This window comes from Dendroctonus ponderosae, unplaced genomic scaffold (assembly GCF_020466585.1).
Source record: "Dendroctonus ponderosae isolate FM_Combo_2020 unplaced genomic scaffold, Dpon_F_20191213v2 Dpon_F_20191213_1, whole genome shotgun sequence".
Lineage (NCBI taxonomy): Eukaryota > Metazoa > Arthropoda > Insecta > Coleoptera > Curculionidae > Dendroctonus > Dendroctonus ponderosae.
Genome location: NW_026017110.1, coordinates 39,632,542 through 39,654,172, shown reverse-complemented (window position 1 = coordinate 39,654,172; position 21,631 = coordinate 39,632,542). Strand labels below are relative to the sequence as shown.

Below are 21,631 nucleotides of genomic sequence, written 5' to 3'. Positions count from 1 at the left end.
CACGATATCATTTACCTGTGTTCTTCTACGTCTCGTATCTTCATTTCTTACACGTTCTCTTAGGTCCAGACCATGCATCGACCTCTCCATTTTTCTCTGAGTTACCTGTCATTTTCTTATAGATGCATTAGTACGTGTTAGGATATCTGCGCCATTTTTTATTTAATTCTGAATATATCAATGAATAACTGAAAATAATGACAATAAAAGTTATGAGTCAAAAATATTGCTGAAAATAATCGAATGCAGACTTTCGCCTAAATACTCTAAAAGTCCGTTCCTGCCGTGAAATTGCAGAAGCTATAAAACTTTTAACTACGAAGGGTGTGAAAGATATAAATATACTCACTATTACATCAAGATTGCGCAAATTGCTAGAGGTAGTGTGCAAACGACAATTTCTTTTTCTCATTTCCTCTCGGTGCTGCGCCTTATTCCGTTTAATATTTTTAACGCTTATACACCTTTATTTAATGCTTCAGGGGCTCGTGTTTAAATTCTTTTAGCAGTCGTTTTTAAGGTGCTTATTAAATTTCACTGCTTAATAATTGCATTACGCTGGCTCGCTTTAAGGAAAATCTATTGTAGAAAGATTTCGCGCCGGTTCGAGGGAATTTATTCTCGCCGGGATTCGCACCTTACGCAGTTTTTCTTTATTTTTCAACGGCATGGTTTTTGGGATTAATGACGCTAATTTACTTGTAATTTCTGCATTTATGTTTCGAAATTCGTTCACAACAGAGCGGGTTTTTTTATTTGAATATTGTGCTACTTAATTTGCTTGGAACTTTATCCGACAAAATGGAAAATGTATTTTTTTGTTAAACACATTTTGTTTTCTAATATTTCAAATGAAACGGTTATTTTTAAAACAAACCGTACCAACGTCATTGTATTAAAATCATTTTAGAAATTTAATTAATTAGAAAGTATACACGTTGGGGTAAAACAAAATTGTGTTTGATTCAAATTCACACAACAAACCTTCTAAAAAGTAAAGTTTTAAAGGTTTAAACATATGAAAATCGAGGTTAAATAAAACTTGGTTTAAAATAAGGAAAATAATTTAAGAACATTAGATAATTAGATTAGATTAAATAAAAATATAGAAAACTAACTAATTAACTTAAGACGAAAATGTGCATTATTACAGTCAGTATACTTTCAGATCTGACCATAATTAAGAACTACTTAGTAGAAGAAAGTAAAAAAAATCGAATGACTCCTAATGAGAGATATGGATGTAGCTGTTACAACAACTAACAGCTTAAGCAAATTTTTGGAATTTACCAACAAGTTTATGAGTAGCGCTTTAAATTGAATAGGTTAAGTGAGGTTGAATAGTTGTGAGGCAAAGGGAGTTCATTTATCTGGGTTGTATTTCCATTTTGTTTTAATATTTCTGTTATTTTTGTTATCTTTGTACGTTGTTATAGTAATTGACTTCATGGATTGATGTATGATTTTATATTTGACGACTTTTAATATTATCTTTAACTTATTTTAATAAGTTTAATTGAATTACATGTGCACAGTGCAAAAAAATTTGTGAAAAACTTGAATATTCTATTATAAGTGCTAGTGTTGTAAGAATGTAAGAAGATGATGTTTTGTTTTTCGCAAGAACGTCGAGGCCTTAAATGCCGTCGTCAAATAAGAAGACCCTTTAAGCATTCCAAAGTGGGAACATCCAAAAAATAAATAAATAACTGCTTTCTCAAAAGAGCTAAGGGGTTCTTTTAGACTACATTTCGTCGCAAACTGCATTTTTTACTTCCAACCGAGTTTTTGTCCCTTTGCAAATTAAATATACTTCAAAAACTTTAAAGCAAATTAGGCGGTCTTGTATTCAGTTTCAAATTATAATTCGATGACCATCCACCAAAGAAGCGCTCGAAGTACTTTTAAAAATTCAAAATGAGCGGGGTAGGCAAAAGAAATAAAACCTCAACCTTAAAATATTCGCCATTCAGTTATGGAAATGAGGACCTAAAAAGGGAATTATAAACACTGTAAAAATATTCAGCGACTATTCAGTTACTAATTTGCATATGATTTTCTTTTGAAGAGTTTTCTCAGATAAGGACGACCTTACGTTAGAAGCTGCAGTTCGTGTTTTTTACATAATGACTGTATAATATTAAAAACTTTTTATTACTTTTACTTAAACTATGTTCCGAAACGTATGCTTGGGTAGATTTATTGCTTTGTTTCGGGAGGTCCGCTGTTCTTTCCATAGCTAGTATAATTTGCAAGAGCAATTGACATGAACGCTTATACTGCAATTAAGTAAACCGAGAACCAAATTAAAATTCTCACGAATGTGTGTGCAATTGTGAGCTCTCTCGATTTGTTCTAGAGCAACTGATCGAAAAATGGTGTTTAACTATAAATTTGCAACCATTTTTTTAGAAAATGTGATGAACAGCCATACTTTATTAATGGTTTTAATTTATTTTTAATTACTTCGACTTAAAGGTTTTTAATTACGTAGTTCAATGGTTCGAAAAAGAAAAATAAACGGCTTTGGGTTTGGCTCTAAAATTTTATCTACTTTAATGCTCCCAATATTATAATGCATCGTGTTTTGACACTTCATGCTCAAAGAATATTTTCACCCAAGATTAATTGTGTCAGTACAATAGTTGTGTTTAACATTTTTTTCAAATTGTCCTTTGTTTTCAAGTTTAGCTAAACTGTCTCTTATATGTACAAATCATTCACAGTAAGCAGTATTTTAACTTTAAAAACTTCTCGATATGATTGTAATGGCTACATTTTATAAATTTTTCATATAATACGCTTTTGAAAAAGACGACATTTTGACTCTGAAAATGTACTACCTCAAAACTGGATAACTCAATGTACTTCGAAATTTGCAGAATATGGTCTTCTTGAAGCGGTTTCATCTAAATATTCGGAAACTATTTGCAACAGCAAATTCGGATACATTTTTCAGCAAGATATTCAATCGGATGAAACCACTCTAATCTACGGGGTGATTCAAAATTGTAGTCATTCCTCTGGAGGTGTTGTCTGGGGGTGTTTTAGAAGTTCAAAAAACATATAATAGGAAAAAAATAATTGTTATGAAAAACTTAGAAATTTGCGAAAAACTTTTTCAGAAAGCCGGCAACAATGTTTTTCAAGGTAATCTGCCTAATTAACATTAGGTAAATACCTGTTCCTTCACCTGCAATAGGAAATACCTGTAATTATTAAAAACTCCGGTAACCATGAAAGTATACAAAAAGTGACAATAAAATAGACAAGGATAAACAGTAAATTCAAGAAGATTGGTGGGATGGAGAACGTCCGTTCTCGAAATATCAATTATTGTCCTCATAACCTCGAATTGTATATGTTTACAAATAAACATACATTTGAGTTGTTAACTCCAAACAAGTTAGCGCGTGTGTAATAACCTTATTATGCAGTCTTCTCGAGCAGCTTCTCGTATTCGGTTAATTAACTCCTGCTCAATTAGTACGGGTGTTCAGTAAGCCATTGGTTTAATGTGTCATTGTGCTCTGTTTATCTTACACAAGTAGAGTCAATTCAAGACAAGTCAAGTCACAGTTTGACAAATTATTGTTATTATTGACAAAAACATCATTGCTGCTTTGACTTTTCATCAAATAATTGTAAAAGAGAACTTCTTTAATATAAAATTGTTTCGTAATTTGAAGCAAGGACCACAATTTTTCTTTTCGAATGCTTAAGTAGGTATTCCAATATGCTACCAACTAAACATGAGACAATTTGAAAGTAATGCTTAATAACAAAGTTGAAATTCGATTTTTAACTGTTAATATCTTTTAGAAATAAAAAAAAAAAAAAATTCTATATTTTTTTCGTACTTTCCAAGTGAGCCTCTATCACCCCTTAAATGGAATGACGCCAATTTTGAATCACCCTGTATACTCAAACAGTTTACTAATCTCCGGTAGCAGTGTGATTCGTCTGGAGTTTCCTGTTAGTGGATTATTAAGTTTATTCTTTAAGATAAGTAGTATTATACCGTTCTTTTATAAATAATCCTCAATTTTATTGGATTCCAGTTCGCTTCTTATTGGTTTTATAAAACTAGCCTAATATTGTGTTGACCTGTAACTACCAAATTCGAATAGTGCTGAATTACATTCCATTATAGTGTATTGTATGTTTTATCATCTAACGTCAATACATTTGGCCTTTCGTCATCTGACAGTAAGAAACGAACAACTATTTATATGAGTTTTCCATATATCTAACGCCGGTATGCATGGTCGATCTTCCTCACTTTGGCGGATAGCCGAGCGCGCCGCCGTCGATGCGAAAGCGACGAATTTTTGATGCAAAGTTGTTCTTCGTTAGATGGAATCGCCGACGATTCGCCCATAGAATGAGCATGCGCAATATCATGTGCACCTGTTATTTTTTGAATATGTGTAGCGGTCGATTTTTTCAATTTTTAACTTATGTCTGTTTATCGGCTGTTTTGGTTTGCTAAAATTCCCTCTGCCTTTCAACTCGTAGGAGTTTATTTAACCAAATTCTTTATTTGATTTCAGGTAAATACCCCAACTGTACGTCTTTGGTGAAGCTCCTACTATGGTAATGGCGCAAAATGGGGAAATATACATCATCTTATTCCGATTCCTTGTTTAATTTAATGCGGTATAAAGCGGATACGGAATACATTTGACTGCTACTGACACCGTCGATGCATCAACGACCACTCACCGTAGTTGCGTATTCGAATACTATTCGTTCAGCAGGCCTGAGTAAGGAACACTTTTCATTTGTATATTACTTGAAATAATGCTATATATTATATATATAATAAATAATTGCCATACATTGTTATAAAAAATGGCATACTAGAAAATGAACATGTGTACGAAAATATTCAATTAAAAATTAATGTTTCGTCGATGTCTCTTATTATGCAAGACATTTGTTTTCGTAATTTCCTACAGAAGTATTGCCTTTGCCTGCTGCAATGAATATGTTGGTTATTTGGAAGCATCGCTATGTATCATGGGCTGCTTGTTTAAAAAGATCCTAAAGCTATTGCCAGAAATACGCTTGAAATTATTTACTAGATGTACTGCATTTTCAAATGTGTGTTTTTTTCGAGCATTGGTCTCGTTTAAATAATTCTGCCTTTTTTGGCTTAGACTTGTCCTAGTGGTCGTTTATTCTATATGTTCACCTTGACGATGCGAGTATATTTTCCAAAAACATGGTTTTTGACTTAGGAGCTTTTTATAACCCACAATATTCATATCCTTAGTATTTTCCACTATTTATGTTGCACAACATTTTGGTTAATACTAGTATTCCAAATATATTGGTTGCGATCTATTTAGATACGGATATGAAGTTACTTTCCGTATACTTTTTAATAAGACAGTCGACCTTCATTCATGCGAGATTTTTCTGTCATGTAAAAAATTCTTTGATTTGGTCACATCTGAAAAGCTAAATTTACTTTTTAGGCTTGGCTATCTATTTTCCAACTTTTTTAGTATTTTAACTTTAATTACATATTTAAAGAATGGTTCCCTATATATGTAGTAATTTCTATATGTATATACACTCGGATGCCCTAAATCTGAGCTTAATTAATTAATATCAGTGTAATTTCTTCTATGTCGCTTGTGATATAGTAGGCCTTTTCAGAAAGCCCGATTAGAAAGGGACGGACAGACCTGTTTAAGCAATTTTAAAACTTAAGTTAATGAAGGAGTCGGTAAATGAAGATAAATGATCCAGATATTGAATTAGTCTTGATGATTTCAGGGTTGAGGGGTAGCTTTTCAAGCGACAATGACACTTCGTTATTTGTTGCATTACGGTTAAACTGAAAGACTAGAACAGAAAATGGAATATAATAAGTAATCGAGATGAATCGTGTTTTGTCTAATGCAAATTTGTAGTCTTCGAGATTTGAAATAGTTTCGTCAGAATGATGTTTAATGGTGTTATAAAATGTTTATTACAATACAACACATCTTTGACTTCAGGTTGGTGCAAAATGAACAAACAATCAAAATAAAATTGTAAACGCAATAAATTCGTAAGTAGAGCCTAAGTAAAACTGAGTAAATAATATACATTGTTTTATGTAAGTAACACAGAATAAAATGGAGTTCAACTTTTTATTACTAATCCTCTAAGGGAAATATACATTATCTGTGTATTTTTAAGCAATAATGTGCTATAATTTAATTTTGCGTTTCTTACTCTTATTTGTGGGAAATTCAAATTAAAACACTTCTCGACATGTCTTGAAATAAGATCTACGTGGAAAGCTTTGCTTGCAGGATATGTTATCAATTTTAGCTGATGTGATTTTTTGTCTTAATTGTTGCTTTGAATTGTGCACGGTACTTTGATAACATAGTTTTCCTAATATGTTTTATTGAAATTGTAAATTTACTCACTTTTCTGTGTTTCCGCAATACAGCCATATACAGTTCTTCAGACAATATGTATACCTACTTGAAAAATCTTGTTGTGTTCACTCCCAAGATTGCTATCAAGCTACGAAAGCTTCGGATTCTGTCAATTATTTTATATTAATTCTAGTCGATCGAGGCTATTTTCAATCTTTCAAAATTGAGTTATATTTAGTCTCATTTGCGTATTTTACCTAAACCTATCCCGTGCACAACACACATTTGTACTAATATTTCTATGTGATTTATAAGTCTTGAACTCTTCGTTTTATCGACCAATCTTCCAAAATATGCGCTATTAATTAGAAACATTAGTTCTTTTTAACTCTCCGCTTTAGCAATTAGAAATAAACGATGGGGCAAAGAAAAACCGAGAGGGCCGGAAAAATAAAGGGTGAAGCGGGTTTCCTTAATGGCAACTCAAATGCTCTTTTGCTTTAATTATAGGTATTCTAATTACTCTTACTGCTCTTTGGAATATTGAAAAGTTTCAAAGGTAATTTATTATCCGCGTTATTGCGGAAATAGACAAGAAATCATTGAATAAGTAAATGATTCTTATTAGTTTTAAAGGAGCAATTTTTGCTGAGTATATTTATAACTTTTAATAATAATATTATCTTTATTAATAGCTGTTGCTAGCAAATAAATACAATTTTCAAACATTTAACAAAAATTTTAAAATATTCTAAATCAAATGCTAATGTTTTCTTTAATGTATATAACACCAGATTTTTTAAAGACACCAAGACTATTACTGCACCTTACATCTCGTGACAACTCATTATAACATTTCAGTCCCTTATAAAATAAACTGTTTTGACTAGAACTACTACTAACTCTATTCAAATATAAATAATCATTTGACCTAGTGTTATGATCATGTATGTCCTTCACAAACTTGCAATTTTCTAACAGATGTCCTGGGGACAGATGGTTTAATATTTTATAAATAAAAACGAATGTGTTATACATAACAGTCTGTCTAACACTCAACAAATTTGTTGATTCTAGCATATCACTAATTTTTGTGTATCTATTACATGACAGTATAATTCTTAAAGCATTATTTAGTTTTTTCTGTAAAATTTGTATTTCAGACTTGTTCATAAGGAAAAGCAACGTAGAACAAAAGTAAAGGCGAGGTGCTACAATCGTCCTTTAAATCGTTGATTTAGCCCATGACTCAAGTGTTCAGATATGCGACTAGGAATGTTAACTGTTTCTGCAATTTTATTTGTAATGTACTTGTAGTGCTCGAAAATGTCAAATGTTGATCTATTACACATCCCAAGTATTCAAATTGCATCACCCTATCGATGCTCTTATTACCAATTTTAACGTTATCCACAATATCAAGCTTCCTATTTTTACCCTTTGTTATCATCATTTTCGTTTTACTTATATTCAGTTCAAGATAATTGTTAGTAAGCCATTCAAGTACATTACTAAGTTCAATATTCAAGAACTATGTAATTTCATGTATTCTATCACCCATAAAATAAATTATAGTATCGTCAGCAAATAATTGTACTTTATAGTTTTTGATTATTTTAGTGATATCATTAATGTAAAGAATAAATAGTATTGGACCCACTACGGTTCCCTGCGGAATGTCTGTCTTTAAAGCTGTTGATACTCCGCCATACCTTGTCACTTGTGTTCTTTCACCAAGGTACTCCCCAAACCAATCAAGAATGACATCTACGAACCCATACTTTTTCATTTTCAGCAGAAGCAACTGTCTGTTTATGGTTTCGTATGCTCGCTTAAAGTCCAGGAACACAACACGGATCATTTTTCCCTCCTCCAATGCACCCTTCCAATTTAGTAAAACACTTTGTAGAGCAGTTTCGCATGAATTCTGACTTCGAAAACCGGCCTGATAGTCACTTAAAATTTAATGTCTTTCAATAAAGTCAACAACTTGGTCTTTAATACAAATCTCTAGCAGTTTTTCATAAGGTGGTACTATATTTATTGGTCTAAACTCATCACTCTGAATAGTACCGGTTTTCTTTTCTATAGGTACAATCATACTCAATTTCCATTTTGATGGAAATGAACCGTTTTGGAGACTTGTATTTACTAGATCCAATACTTTACCACCAATTGTTTGAAACGCATCCTTAAGTATTTTGACGGTAATTCCATCAGTATTACTTTCTTTATTTAGCATCGATTTTAATTTAGCTTTTAGATCAGACATTTCTATTGTGCGGAATGATACCATTCTATGCTCAGTATTTATGTGTTCAATGGTCTCAAGATGTGTTTTATTCGGTTTAATATCATTAGTGATTTCTTTAATGCTATTTAGGAAAAACATATTGAAGTTTTCACATATTTCTTTGCCAGTGGCGATCTTATTATTAAATAACAATTCGCTCTTCAAGCTTTCGTGTCCTTTGTTATTAACAATTGTTTTTATTGTTTTCCACATTTCAGCCGGCTTGGTTTTGACCTCATCAATCTTTGCTTGATAATAATTAGTTTTTGTCTTCCTTATCAATGACACAACTCTATTCCTCTGTTGCTTAAAGACGTCCCAATCCTGATTCGCATTTGTCCTAACTGCAATGTCATAGTAATGGTCCCTAATTCTAATCTCATTACTTACTTCTTCATTTCACCATGGTTTATTTCCCCATTTCTCTAATATGGTTCGATACTCCACTAGGGCAAATTCATCTAACGCACAAACAATATTATTGGTCAAATTGTCAGCTAATATATTTCTATCATTTGTGTTTGTATTCCATGTCACATTCATTAATCTAACCCAAAATCCAGTTGAGTCTATTGATTTGTAATTTCGGAAAGCTGTTCTTTCAGTATATCTCAAATAAACTTCTTCTACTTTTATTGATATAATCGAGTGGTCAGTTATTTTAGGAGTGTAATGTACTTTATATTTTAACTCTTTATTGTTTGTGAGTAAAAGATCAATTATTGAAGCTGAGTTATGTGTTCTTCGTGTAGATTGTCCAATTAACTGGACAAGACCATATTCGCCAGTAAGAGACTTGAGCTTTTCTGCATAAAAACTATTAATGCTTAAATCTATGTTGAAATCCCCCAACAGTATTATTATAGCATCATAAGACATATTCTCCAGTAATTCCTCAAGTTTTGCCAAGAATTCAGCATCACTTGCACTAGGTGAGTGATATAGACTGTAAATATAGTATATATCACAGTAAATATAGTATATAGTAATTTTAAACCCAGTAAGCCAAAGATTTTTGTTGTATTCCAAGTCAATTATTTTTTGAAATTTGTATTTCTTCTTAACATATATTAGCGTTCCTCCGGTATGAAAGCTTTGTGAATAACAACAGACGCTGTTATAACCATCAATGTCTATTTCACTATGTGCATAGTCATTAGTAACATGAGTCTCCGAAAGACACACTACTATAGGCTTGTATTGGTTTATCAGCCATGTCAGTTGCGTTTTATTAGTTTTAAGTCCTTGGATTTTCAAATATGCTATTGGCATTTGTGATTGCTATATTTTATTTCCGTTGTTAGTACTGGATATTTGATCCGTTCTTGTAGTTGTTCAACTGTTCGTCTATAAGACTCACATTTTCTATCGTACGCTCTGTGTTTATAATCTATGTTCTGTATATTTAAAGTTTGAGATGCATACTTACAGTTTAGACAACATTATTCATTGGCATTACAATTGTCTGCCTTATGTTGTTCCGCACAGATTTGGCATACACGCAATTATTTTTTACAATCTTTCGCCATATGGCCATATTTCCAACAGTTGTAGCATTGTCTGAAAATGATCGAAACATTAGCCACTAGAAAATGAAAATATAGGCCAAAAGGAAAGTTTTGTCCACTCCCACGGTTATCAGCACAGGCAATATTTTTAATTGCTTAAAGCGATTAAAAATAGAAGTGGATATATTACAATAGTAAAAGGTGCGTATGTTTAGCTTGATTTGACACGAAATTTGAGAGAAGACGGAAAAAGTCCGTTGTAAAACGACCCACCATCAGTTTTTCCATTTTCAGTTTCAAAAAAGTTATAAATTGGAAATTTCTATGTATAAGAAATTAAAAAAAAATTACTTATTTATTATTTCTCCAGGACGACCAAAATTGATAGCTGGAATTGATAAGAGTAAGTTACATTGCTAGCAGTGGTTATATTAATCTATCATACTTTTCGACATAAATAATGCACAAGTACGACATACTAATTTGTTAAGAGGACAATTTGAAATAATTTAAAACTTTTTTTTTGGCAAAGCTTGACTAGTACCATGGAATTTCATTCATAAACATACAGGGTGATTCAAAGTTGGCGTCATTCCTCTGGAGGTGTTGTCTGGGGGTGTTTTGGGAGTTCAGGAAAAAGAGTAAAAAAATTAATTGTTATTAAAAACTGAGAAATTTGCAAAAAACTATATTAGAAAAACGGCATCAATGTTTTTCAAGGTAATCCGCCTAATTAACAGGATGCAAATACCTGTTCCTTCGTAACTGTTAAAAATGTGGGTTAGCATGGAGAAACAAAAAGCAAAGGAAATGAAAGAGACAATAACATACGTTGAGGTTAGGATAACGATGTCACCTTGCGGTCAGCAGATATTTTATGCTTATCCGTCCACAACAGTCCTGGCTGACTGCGCTTGCGCGTCTCAATGTCGCGTTGCCGGTTTGATACTTCCATTGCGAACGAAATTATAACCTCAGAAAAACACGGTTTCTTGTGGATTCTAGCACATTTTTAGTTTAGTGGCTGTTGGTAAAATTCATGCTAATTTCATTGTTAGTGATTTATAGATACAATTAGTTCCCGCAGAAAAGATTTGGATTCTTGGAGTTTTCATAGTCATGGATCTTGCTTGTTTTTGATTAGTTTCTGCTTTCTAACAGAACGAACAGATATATTTAAATGTTGTCTATGATCATCACTTTAATTATATACATGCCTGTGAAAAATCAGAAAAATATGCAGCATAACATTTTTTTTCCTATAAGATTGCATCTTAAACACAAACAAACATTAACTAGAAACAATTGACTTAGAAAAGTAGACTTTTTCTGGATGTTAGGCGTCACTATTCAAGCAAGGCCAGGCGGTTAAAAACCAAGTATGTGCATGCCGCAACATGGCAGTGAGACGCGCAAACGGTCGGTGCTGCCACAGAAGAGCTCCCCGTGTACTGCCATCTTTTTGGGGTAAATGAGTGATATACTTAAATCCCGCAATCCGTCCAAGCTGTCCAAAACCACCTGTTAAAGGCTATGTAACATTGATCAAATAAAATACAATTAAGTTGATAATCACAAGTTTCCAAGTGTTCCCAAGAGAAAGACGTCCGCCAGTTTAACTCCAAACATGCTTGTGTCTGAATCACTTCGTGTATTTTTGCCAGCAGTCTGGGCTCATATTTTGAGCAGCTTCTCGTATTCGGTTAATTAACTGCTGCTCAATTTGTACCGGTGTTTGGAAGATAAGAGATTTAATGTGTTCTAGTGTCCTGTGCATATTACATACATTGTAGGAATGTAGGCCCTTTCTTGGTGGAGTTATCGGCACAATTCAATATCCAGTGTTTGAGGAAGTGCAGTTGTTATGCAATGCTTCAAGTACTCCTGGAAGGCTCAGCGGCAATTATCTCCAATACCTATTCGTCTAGGTCTGGAACCCGAGCACCTTTAGATTGTCCACTATCTGCGTCAATTTTTGACCACTCATCTAGTGCCTAGCCCATTGCTGGTGTACGTTCTCACAGCTTCTGCTATGTTGCTGTGGCATTTCCTCATAACTAATCGCATGTTCGCAAATTCGCTGTTGGTGTACCATTTGTGAAAGGAGCTTCTGCAGGAGCAAATGCTTGTTATTATTGACAAAGGCTATCTACCTGTAACTATCTGTTAATGACAAAAATTGTAGAAGAGTACTTTTTTAATATAAAAAAGGTTTGTTATTTGATAAAAAGATCGTCATTTTTTCTTTTCGAATCCTTAAGTATTCCAATATGCTACCAATTAAACATGGAACCATTTCAAAATAATGCTTAATAACAAAGTTGAAATTCGATCTTCAACTGTTAATATGTTCTTGAAATTTTCGAAAAAATGTTCTCAATATTTTTCTCATACTCTCTAAGTGAGTCCCTATATACCCTTTAAACGAATGACGCTAATTTTGAACCACCCTGTATATTAGCCTACATTGGTCTTCTTGCAATAGACATATACGTTTCTTGGTGGTTTATTGCATCCAGGTCTACTTAAAACACAATTAACGATTTCAGTAGCAATTACGCTCCTCGAATCCTCGAAAGCAGAATAGAGGATCAATGCATTCCAAACTAATACTGTCTAATTGACAGGTTGTGTTCAACCGCCCTGGAACAAGGATATAGGTAATTAATGTCAGGACCCGTGTTCCGCAGTAGCGTCGCTGGTTGGCATTAGAGTTGAATACACTTAACATTACATGTGTAAGTACAACGCCCGGCTAGAACATTTACTATCTGATTTACTTTGAATACTGACAAATTAGCGTTGGACGATAGACGCATTCGATTTCAGTTAGTAGCTTGTTATGTTTAGATCGCTCTGATAAGCCGGATCGTTTCTCGTCCAGCAATAGATCACCTATCAGGTACATATTTAGTATTTATTCTTTTTGCAAACATTTTCGCGATAGCTTCAATCTGCAATATTATTTGGGACGGGAGCGATGTTCGCATTTTTTTAGTGCTAGCTTTACTTTGGGAAATAAAATTATTAACACTAACTGCATCTACTTTTAAGACTAGAGTCTTGATGCGATTAGCATGTAATGGAAAGAACAGATATGTTTTTATAATATATATAGCATATATATTATATATAGCATGTAATGGAAAGAACAGAAATATGAATTGCAAGACATTCAACAACGCCAACCAATGAACGTTGAGTTCGAATATTTCCTTTGAATGAAAAGAACGAATCTGATTTGTTCACCGCGGTTTATAAAAATTTGGTAATGTTATAGTTTCCTACCGCTCCTACGAAACAAAAATGCACTATATTTACATAAAATATATGATACATAATAAATGCATAATTGCGAGGAACTATTGACAATCAGCCCTGTGCTGTATCACTCACGTTAACTTTAACGTGCATGTTATCCGTCAAACACGTTATGTGGCTCCAACTGGTGTGTTGTATCAGTAAAACCTTTACATTATAACAGGCGCACGCTATCGACGAACGTTATATTAAGAAATAGCGCTTCAGAATAACAGCATCAAATCACATGCCGCTATCGAAGTTAAGCTCGGAGGACTAAATAAAACAATAAGTTTAGCTCTAATTTGTCTTTAATTTAAAACAAAAATATGTCTTCTGGTTGTCTTATAAGGTTAGCTTTATTAGAACAATTAGTAAATGGCTTTGAAAATAAACTTTATTTTCCTCCACAAACTTTACTATTTTTTCAAATTGTTTGCGAGTTGTTTTTTTCCTCTTTTGTGCATGCTCCATTGAAAGTGTTGCATGCTCCATTGAAAGATCGAAAGTGTCAAGAACAATAACGAACGAAATTGAAAGTTAGTGCAAATCATAAACAAAGACAAGTATGGTAGTAGGTGGCCCAAATGGTCAAAACGTACACATGTGATGGTGGTGCATGTGTTTTAGAACCTTCGATGGTTTGATGTTAACTCTCTCTCTCTAATAGACTATTCGTATAAGGGTATCTCACTTTACGCATCGAATATTTTTTTCCTTTTTAACGTTTGATGGATAACTGGGTTGGAAACGCATACGTTAACTCGGAGATATAGCACACCCCTCATGTGTTGCTGCGTTATCGAAAATGTTATCCTGAACTGTTAAGTCGCCATAACGTGTGGCCGTTAAAAATAGCATTTATGATGCTGCACAAGGCTGAATGACCGATCTCAAAGATTTCAATTCTTGAAAAGTTCTAACGCGCATGTATTACTCTGCCACCCATCAAGTAACTTATCGACCTTGATAAACTAGAAGACGGAATGCTGATGAATGCGAGTAGAGCAGAGTATTAACTTATCTTCCCTTTCCAACTAACGATTTGACACAACCACGTGAAGCATGAGAACCAACTAGAGGATCTGACTAAAATATCGAATTTGATTCGATGTCGATTCGATTTGTCGACAATTGAAAATTGTGACTATCTCTACCAGGGCGGGGTAGGGTAACACTGTGTTGAGTTGCCCTTTTGAGTTGTTGCTTCCTTCGGAGTTAATGAAACTCATCGGCTAATAAGTTATAACTCATTTATTAAAGCGGATTAAAGCTTTATGAGACTCGGTACTAAAATTTTTACGTCTAACAGAAAAATTATCAAGAATTTTATGAGTAATGTTTTACCACTTGGTCCAAACAACTAACAAAAAGTCACCTCATTTTTGTAACGTTTTTCCAGCAAGCAGTGCGTTGGGTTGGCACACCAAGCCATTTAGTTAATAGTTTAGCCACCAAGTTAATCGACTTACACAACAAAAGTGAAACGATTTGCTAACTGGACATTGTGTAACTCGCATTACATCAAATGTAAGCAATTTTTCTTAGACACGAATCTTGGAAAATAAATGAAACTTTAGAATTTGATGTAGTTTTATATAAAAATCATGTGGAAGATTGAAGGATTCTTTAGATTTATTTGTTTTTTGAGCTCCACCCCAATACAATTTTTATGTATGTTTTCATTTTTTTGTCGGCAAGTCGCTGTTTGCATGCGGTAAAACGCTTCGATCGTCTTGGGTTGGGTCCAGTCACTAAATGTTGGCAATTTTACTAGGATGTTCTTGTAGCCGTACGCTGTAGCTAACGCTGCACTTTGGATTTTGTTTGCTCGCAAGTGCTATATGCATGTCCTGAATTCGGCGGGCATTCCATTCCACGGGCGGCCAGTAGATATTATAATTACTTTTTTACTCGAATGAATCTAAAAGTGCCATTTTTCGATCGGACGCGATGATCATAAAGAAGAAGTTTTCTTTACTGTTCATTTGTTGTACTTTTACCTCGACTTCGTCTCGGGTGTCAAACGCCGTCTTCGTTCGAAAAACGACGACTTTTCGCCCTTGCATTGAAAACTACTATTTTGGTTCTTTACATGAATTACATTCTTTGTCTGATGTTGTATCTGCGGTGTACGTTATGATTGGCCTTACACCTGTCTTATTTGCGATTTGTAACTTTCCTAGCAAGGTAGTTATGCTTCTCCACAACTGTATCCTGTATATCCAAAAAGGTTTTTGTATTCTTATTTTGTGCAACAATATTGAGTTCTCCAAGAAAAGTTAAAATTTCTTCCAACGAATCATTATTCCTTCGGTTTAGTACCAAGTAGCTTTCTGCTGTAAAATATATACTTTTATCAGTTCAATATTGAGTTTAGTTATATGCCAAGGTATTTCCTATTATCCCAGCATTGCAAGGACTTGGGAAGGAAAATGACTGCCGATAAGTTAATCGGCCTTTAAGATCTATTTTTTTAGGGGGGTTTCGGGGTTTGGAATAATTCATACTTTTGTAACCTTCTGAACTAACTGTTTAACTGTAAGAGGGATAATAAATAATAAATTCCATTACCTAAAATGTGATAATAATTTTAACCAAATGTAAACGTGACATACAAAATGAGTTGAAGCAATTTTTTTGCAATTAAATTTTGCATACAAAGAGTGTCTAATACTTGTAATCCATAAATTAGTAAATAAAAAATTAAATAAAGTAATACATTAAATTGTAAATAAATAATTAAAACTTGAAATCATTTTTAGTGTGAAAACATTCAATAAGATGGACAATAATATACCAGAAAATGAGACAGTCTCTCCTTAGAGGCACCCTCTCTAACTCTCTATACCCAACAGTCTAGTTTTGCAAGATCGAAAGCAGGATTGTCATAGTCTCATAGTCACTAGCTTTCGTGTAGGAGCTTCTGTTGTACCAGTGTAAATATGCTTTTATCAGTCCCAATTAGTCAAGAAGATAATATTAAACTAAATAAGTAAATTTGGAAAATTACGGAACCAATTATACAGGGTGAGTCAGCGAAGCGACTGAAAAAAAACTAGCGACTGAAAAAAAAATAGCGACTGAAAAAAAACGTTCATATAAAAGTGTTGTGGTTGTCGCCAAAGTATTTGTTGTAAACTAAGTATTTGTTGTAAACAACCATAACACTTTTATATAAACGTTTTTTTTTTCAGTCGCTATTTCTGTACGATCGACGAAGGGGCTCGCTTCGCTGACTCACCTTGTATATTATAACCGACGTAACCGATCATATAATGTTTGTAATGAGTTTGGAGACAATTACTTGACACCATATTTCCATCATCCAGGTATGATTTATAAGTATCATCCATCACGTTTTGACATTTCTTCTAGCACTAAATAGTTTCCGTTAGATTGCTGCTTAAAACAGGCAAGCAGATATATTAAAATTAATACAATCAAATATTATTAAAGCAATTAATTTTCACACGCACCTTGTAACTTGTATTTAATTTCCTGTATTTCATAACATTCATAACGTGTGCTTTAAATTATAAAAAAAATATTAAAATAAATCTAAGTTTTGTAAAGATTTATAGTTAAACCACGTCTTTCTTGCGTGAACCCTCTGTATGTTAGAGTAAGAAATTTTCTTTTCGTCCTGAGTTGAATGGTGTCATCAAAACCGTTTAGAGGCAAGTTAAATTATGTTAAGTAACTTCTTAAAACCGCAGTCAAATGCAACAATTCGTAACGCATCTCATCTTTCAAAGCTCCAATGGTTTTAAAATTGAATTGAGGTAACACGATTTAATAAATCGAAGATAATGTATGTAAAAAATTATCAACTATGTAATTATCCATCGAAGTGGTGAAGTTGTTTGAGAAAGTTTAATTTGGACGTATTCTTATTCCCAGGCCATATCAATCAAGAATCGTGGACCCGGAACTTTTTCCTGATTAGTATTCCGACTCTAACGACGGCAGTGCTTGGCTTTGACATAACCAGTTAGTTCGTATTAATAACTTTAGTCGAGTTTATATAAGAAAAAGAACGCTTAGAAAAATGACATGTTTTTACCCGGGCTGTCCTTAGATATCCAGTGGTTCAAATTGCCAAACTCAAGTTTTAAAAATCAAACGTTTTTTCATGAATTTTCTTGCATAAAGTATACGCCACTTTGCATTGTTTTTATAAGGGTTCCAAATCAAATCTTAAGTTACCAATACGATATATCATCGCTTTACTTTAGTAGTAGTTTTCGGTCAGTTGGTAGTTTGGTTCAGTTGCACTAACTAATCAGGTGCGTTATTTTAATAAATTTTTTGCATACAATTGAGCTGAGGAAATATTTGGAAAGCGTTCAAAACAAAAGAGATCAGTACCTGTACAAATCCGTTAATTGATCGCATTGAAACTTTATTAGTTACTTTCAATTTCATTTAGCCAGTTAATATTGAATAGGTTTAAAAAATATTGAGTTATTTTCGAATTGATGGATCAGGTACCTACGTTCATATTTTTCTATGAGTAGTTATCGTTATGCTTTTTGTATGTGCAAAAAATGCCCCATGCTCAAATATGGCACTAAATTCATTGAATTATATTTAATGTTGCCTACCTGCGTGCAATAACGCAAAACATCAAAGCGATTTTCGTGTATTCCGCTTCAAACAGATATTCATTATTATGCTCTTATTCACATGGCATGAAAAGGCCCTTTCATGGTGTAAAGACCTCATGTGTCTTCCCAATGCGGTGCACGATTTCCTCATTGGCCACACATCCAAGATACTCTCAGCATCCTTCAACGCATTTCGAAGGCTTCCATCCTCTCCTCAGTAACGGCAGTCAGTGTCCAAGTCTGTACTCCGTGGTGCAAGACACAAATTACAAAGCATTTTAACAACCTGATCTTTGAATCTAAGCTTCTCCATCCTGCTCCTGACTTCGGTCCCACTCTTCATTAACACAGGCACATAGGCAGATATTGTTGACGGTTTAACAATTACCAAAGTTTGTACATCATCATTGTGTTTGGATCTGGATATTCTCATAAATTATAATAACACTTAAATTAAGCATTGGTTTTTATTTCAAAATTTTAATTGTCATAATTTCATGTATATTGGATTTTATACGTAAGGGGTAATATTTTTAATGGGGGAAATTTGCCTTAAAGAGTGTCCAATCCATACCCAAAAAGTCCATATCGCAGCGAGTGGTAGGGATAATGTGCATAGTTGAACCCGTTATCAACCTCTGCGAGGTGTTCCATTTTTGTTATCTTTGCGGTTTCTTATAGTAATGATTTGAGAGAGAAAGTTGTCCCCATGAATTATCCGAAGGAACAGTGCTAGAGCATGACTCACTAAGCTGATGGCCTGTATTCCTTAGATTTTTTTGAACTGGGATTTTTTTATATCGAATTAAAAATAGATGTGAACCAGCCCTGCGGTATAACTGCTGCATTGTATATCGTGTGTCTAGTGTTGTCAATGTATTGATTGCCAAATGGTTGATTAATCTTCGCTGGTAAATGATCTTCCCCGTTTGTTGTTCTGTTCTTCAGCTGTTTTTCTGTACGAATAATTTTTTCCGTTGTAATCTAAGTATAAGCTTTTGATGCTTACCTTGGTTGTTGGATTGTCGTCTCGTTGGTCTTCTGTAGGCATTTCTAGCACGTATTTCTTCCACTTTCTAAGTTGCGCCCTAATATCTGTTATTGGCTTGTGATGGGATGCTCAAGTTGGTTTCGTGTTTTCTTTCGAGCTCTTTGACTCCGTCACATTTGTTGTTAACCCATGTTTCATTCGCTTTCTTTATTTCTCTTTTAATCGTGTGATGTATTTCCTGTATTTTTTCATTTTTCTATTTCGATAATTTTTCTTCTGCCTTGTTTTCTTTGGTATGCAGTTCTCGATGTATTTTTTAGAGCTGTTTTAATATTGCCCCATTTTTCATCCAACGTTTTCGTATTTCTTATTTGATTCGTCATTTCTGTTATTATTCAAGATATTGTTGGTTCTGTATTTAGTCCATTGAACTCTTTCCTTATGCTAGAAAGAGATTATGGTCAGTTAGTTCGTCTGCACCTGGATATGTTTTTGTTAATTTTTCGGAATTTTTAAATCTTCAGTTAATAATAATATAGCCGATCCCATTTTTGACTCGTCGACATTTCCCACCCTCTGCAGGGCCTCTCCATCTATAGCTTATTCTGTGTGGTTTGTAAAGTAGGTATTCATTATACAGTAATCTTTTTCTGAGAGGCCAAGGCCATGTTATCCCGTTCAATTTCTTGTTCCTCCCTGACTTACGTGAATTTTATTAATATTCTTGTATAATGTTAACAAATTCCTTTCCTTGGAGATTCGTTCCTCTATTTACATCGCCATAAGACTGTTAAATACTCTCTTCAGTGCCTTGACTTGTTGGTACATCCATTTGCATTATGTTGAGATTGACAGGATTGCAACTTAACTGCAAAAGAAATGTTCTGAGGCGCGGATGAAAGCTTTTACTTTTTATTGGTATAACTGAGGTGTTTTTGCGCTAAAGCGCAATATTTATTATACCAATAACTTTGTTTTTTTTTTTAAATTATACCAATAACTGTCAACCAATGTCATCCAACCTGTTTTAACAGCCGCTTCTCTTTTGTCTGTCGCATCACCAGAATAGTAGCCCGTATGTCTATTCCAGGTGTTTCTGGGCCATCTGACCTCGCTAAATTCCGATAAGTCCATTTTGGTATTTCCAGTTCCTTCATGAAATTTGCTACTTCCTTGTCCCCATAGAAGCTTCTTACGTCCCAAGTGACAATTCGTTTGTTAGTTTTCCACTTGGCAATCGATGAAAACAAGTGATTTGCCTGTTCTATTTGCACAAACACGCTTGAGCCGTCACATAGTTTGTTAGTAAGTTAGTGAAGACAGCCAGCTATACCTACGCTGTAAATAAGCACGTTTTCTGTAGGGATGAGCAAAGCAATACCAAGACCAAGACTTGCATGGTCTTGGACTTGTTCTTGCATACATAGTCTTGGTCTTGGTCTTGCAAATCAACGGCAGTCTTGGTCTTGGTCTTGCTATTATATAAGCCCTAAAATTAGACGGAATTAATTCAATAATAACAATAATAGTAAATAAATTAGACGCAAATAATAATCAACACGAAGCAATGAAAATAATCTCAGACTATTTGCTATTTTAATAATTTTAATTATTTTGTAATTCAAATATGTTGACCCCTACTTTTTCATTGTCACTTAAGACCTTCATCCAGAGAAATTGAAGAAATTTTAATGTAGTGTAATTTACATATTCTAATGAAAGTACAACAGCAATGAAATATCTGCAGTAAGCTGTAGATATTTAAATATTTTTATTGGGTTTACAGAATTTTACTGATAGAAAACAAACTCAATTATTAATAATGCACATAATTCGTCGCAAGGATTAAGTTATATTCCTGTTTATTCAGCAACTGTATGGAACATTGGAAAAATAATTATGAAGTGTATAAACTGTTCATCGAAATGTATTTACTACTTAAGGTTTTACTGTCTTATAGAATGTCCATGTTAAAGACTGTAATTAACTAATACAATTTGAAATTAAAATTTACCAAAACTGGATCAAAAATGAAAAGTAATTTTCTACATAGAACACATACAAATAATATGATACAGCTGATTGGAAGCTTTTCAAAATGTGGATGACCAAGAGCTTAAACAGAGTAACCAAAACGCTAACGGATAATCGGTGACGATGATTTCTAATAATTAAAGATTATTTTGAAAAAAGTCTTTCCCCTGGAATTGAAGTTGGAGGAACGACATTAATAACTAACCCAAACTAACCCAAACTATCCGTGAATATTGTAAGAAACCTATTTTCATATAATTTCCTGTATAGTGTAAGATATATTCACTTCAATTCAACAGTACCTATTTTGTCATAGATGGGTTTGAGAAAAACCAATTAAACGTTAGTAAATGATAAACAGATATTAAAGGAATAAATATTAGAAAATAGTAACATATATTCAGCTACAGTCAACAGTGCTACTCAATGAGACGAACGCAGCTTGTACTTGGACAAACAGAAGAGGCACGAGCGCTAATTAAGTCCATCAATAAGCAATTGTACATCAATCA

The 21,631-nt window shown here is 33.5% G+C and overlaps 1 protein-coding gene and 2 long non-coding RNA genes across 3 annotated transcripts in view; 1 reads left to right on the top strand and 2 right to left on the bottom strand.

Annotated features, from left to right (window-relative positions):
- LOC109532999 (zinc finger protein 1) overlaps positions 1-21,631 on the top strand; it is a 416,629-nt gene that overhangs the window by 100,329 nt on the left and 294,669 nt on the right. The gene's annotated exons all lie outside the window — the stretch shown is intronic.
- Positions 15,145-18,448, bottom strand: LOC125502590. Its single transcript, XR_007280362.1, has 3 exons — positions 18,092-18,448; positions 15,488-15,823; positions 15,145-15,408 (listed from the first exon to the last, which is right to left on the bottom strand). It is a non-coding gene; the product is annotated as an uncharacterized LOC125502590 (long non-coding RNA).
- LOC125502589 lies at positions 18,968-20,186 on the bottom strand. Its single transcript, XR_007280361.1, has 2 exons — positions 19,791-20,186; positions 18,968-19,529 (listed from the first exon to the last, which is right to left on the bottom strand). It is a non-coding gene; the product is annotated as an uncharacterized LOC125502589 (long non-coding RNA).